General features: G+C 39.9%; 1 long non-coding RNA gene across 1 annotated transcript; it reads left to right on the top strand.

Moving 5' to 3' along the window:
* LOC110436595 lies at nt 1,537-2,266 on the top strand. The gene is made up of 2 exons (XR_002454400.1): nt 1,537-1,669; nt 1,796-2,266. It is a non-coding gene; the product is annotated as an uncharacterized LOC110436595 (long non-coding RNA).

Consider the following 3,552-nt stretch of genomic DNA (forward strand, 5'->3'; position numbering starts at 1 on the left):
TTTAAGTGGTTTCATGTCTATCTAAACCTCATAGCATATCACATAGGTTTGGCATTTGGTAAGGGGGCCTTAGAAAATATCTCAAGCTCATGTCACTAGCCTTGCTAGGAGTTGCTACTACTTGTTACTAGTCACTCTGGCTTACGAGTAACGATGTAAGTTTTAAAAAAGAATAAATTCTCTCCTTTAATTTGTAAGTTACCGAAATAGTTACACATTGGCTACATATATATGTGCTGTTCTCCAGAAGCATGTGTCTTATACGATTTGCATGTGGATGCTTTGCAGTACGTATATTTGAGATAGGGTGCCCAATGTTATCCTTTCACTGTTAAATGGGTGGCGATGTAGCTTATATATGGACTAATTAATTGTCAACACAGGGATTATAGGTGTGTTTTGTTTAATTTTGTAGCTGTGTGTTTCTAGATAAGGAGAGGTCAGGAGGTCTATTTTCAATCCTTATTGCCATGCGCCATGGCTGCGTTTATTATTACCATGACAATATAGAACTGCTTTATAAACATGTACATATACAATGGCAGAATGGCCGCTGTAATGACTAATCTGGCATTCTTGTCTCGAGAATAAAGCTTGTGGTTTCAAAAATCGAAAAGCGATGGAAGGTAGACTCTTTTGGGCATAAAAATAAGCGCGCTCAGCAATCAGCATATAGACACCCTTTTGCTGCCCTCTGATCGCTATGACATGCTACTGCTAATCATTTCATTCCTGTCAGGCGTCCCTTGGAAAATGGGTGTGGTTATTTACTGAAAAAGCATGTCCATTTATCTGTACGTTATTGTGTCTACGTGGGTCATGTCAATCATAGATTACAGAGGCACTGCAAAGGCTGTAACAACCGACATGCTTTTTCAGTAAATGTTCGTTACACAAATACTGCAAGTAATGCAGAAAGCCAAAGAAGCTTTGAACGGAACTTTGTTGGTGAAAGTTATTAGGGCACGTGTTAGAACCTGACACCCCGTAGTTATGCACTAGCAGCACTCGGATGTTCAATAAAATAGTAGTATGATGCAAGCTTACATTGTACTGTATCGAGAAGGGCAAAGATGAATCACATTCAGTTTCCATTTCTAATAGAGGCAGTTGACTTAGGAAACCATCACTAACCTTAGCAGGAGCCGTAGGAAATCAATTTACAGGAGTGATTTCATTAAGAAATTAAGGAACGGATTCTATTAAGATAACTACCCCTAGAAATAGGATTTTTGGGGATGGACGTCTTTATCAAACCATCTCTAGAAGAGCCAGAGTTTCAAAGATGGTTCTCTTAAGAGAACCTCATCTGAAATCTAATAATAGGAGCGGTGCTCTAGAATTGGTGGCACAGCATCGGTTTTGTAAACCCGGCCTTTAAGATCCTTTTTTTACATTAGCAAAATAATTTCTTTTGCAAGGGTTCTCATTACTGATTGGTACCTTGAACCATCAGTGGTAGCTTTTCACACTGTTGCTTTATGACCTATAGCAGCAATAGTAGGAGGAGCCATCGGTCCCGGTTGCCCACCGCACGCGGACACCAATTGTCGCAATAGTAGTGCTATGGATCCATCAGCTACTTTTCTATTAATATCGCTATATATAGATGCCCAAGTGTATCTTTGGTTATCAACAACACAAGCTCTCAACTAATCAGCTATCAGGGGTGAGTCCTTTTCTCTCTGCGAGCTCATCTGTTTTATTTTGTTCGGTAGGATTCAATATACAATTCCATTTCATTGTTTCTGAAATTGAAGCCTAACACGTACACATCCATCTAACATATATTCAGATGAAGCCTGCAAACGATGGCACTGCTCATTTTGATGAACATGATGTGCACTATTGGATACTTTGATCATGCAAGTTTTCTTGGAACTAAGGCCCAAGAAACCACCATGCTGGCAAATTCATACGGAAGCAATGAAGAAACCGGTTCTACGAGGGGCATAAATCTTGGAAGGAAGCTGGCAGTGACAAACCACCAATGGTCTCCTAGAGATGTCTGCTGCAACACAATGTCCTCCAATTCTTGCAAACAGCAATATAATTGTTAGAGATATATGCTTGCATTCCTATGCATATGGAGGACACGGTATGTGTTGCGTCAGCAGTTTCTCAAGTCCCTTGTATCATCTAGGTGACCTATCTAAATAATCTTTGGGGCCGTGAAATGCTGTGTAGTATTGTACTGAGCGTACGCTCAATATTAAACAATAAATTAAAATAAGTCCTGTGTGTGATAATAATTCACTCAGATAAACCCATGCATTATGAGGTTCTTGGCCAATTACAGTATTTACTGTCCTTTGCCTCTACATCGTCATATTCCTTTTTTACATTGAGAATAATTATAATTACTTCAAAACAAGAAATAAATTTATCTTTGATTGGTCACCACCCCAAGAAACAGGTAAGGGCCAATCGACATATTAAATCGATGGCCCCAGTGCCAATACTTATGATATATGTTTCGGAAAATATTCAATATGCAGTGAAGTTCAAGAATTTTGATGACTCATCAGCTAAATCAAACTTTATGCCACCAATCACTACTCGAGGCCGTGGCTTTGCCGATGTTTTTACACTCGGTAAAGAGGCCTTTGCACTTAGCAAAGACTTTGCCGAGTATAGTACTCGGCAAAGTCCGCTCAGCAAATATTCTCACGACAAAGGGACTTTGTCGAATGCTTATCCTGACACTCGGCAAAATAAAAAAAAAATTACCGAGTGGTTTGGGCGGCACTCAGTAATTAAAATATTTCTGGCCGTTACGACGCCTGCCATTAACGATTATTTTGTCGAGTGCTAGCCAACACTCGGCAATTTATTTATTTTTTAAAACACCTTTGTCGAGTGTCCCAGCATTAGCCACTCAGCAAAGTTGTTTTTCTATTTATTTTTTTTAAAAAATTGCCGAGTGCTCCTGCGAAGGCACTCGGCAAAAACCATGAGAATTGCATTTTTTTATATTTTTTACATTCTATTGAAACAGACTATATATATACATATATATATAAACACACATCAATCATCACAATTATATCACCAACATACATTATATACCACAAACACACGCATATTTCATAAATCTATCGGAAATCCATCATAAATACACAGAAGATCAACATCACAAGTTTAGTATTACAAGTTCAACATCACAAAGTTCAACATCACTACTACGGCGGTGGAGACTGCAGGTGTGGCCACCCGGACTACGGTGAAGGACCGGACTGTGCCGAAGGGTTGGCGCGATCAGCCGTCGGTGACACGGTGGCAGAATTGTTTGAACCACCAACGGAGGCTGCACAAAAGAGAAGAGATTGCATGTGTTGGGCTCAAAATTGAAAATTTTGGTAGTACCTCCTATGCACGTGGAGGTTTCCAACATGCAAGAAACAACAACATGATGGCCGACAATCCCAACGGCACGAAGGTCGACAATCCCAATGGCAGGAAGGCCGAAAATCACAACGGCACGAAGACAGACAATCCCAACGGTAAGAACGCATTAAAACTTTCATACTCGATCACAGGAGTGAAGTGTCG

Source organism: Sorghum bicolor, chromosome 6, assembly GCF_000003195.3.
Source record: "Sorghum bicolor cultivar BTx623 chromosome 6, Sorghum_bicolor_NCBIv3, whole genome shotgun sequence".
Lineage (NCBI taxonomy): Eukaryota > Viridiplantae > Streptophyta > Magnoliopsida > Poales > Poaceae > Sorghum > Sorghum bicolor.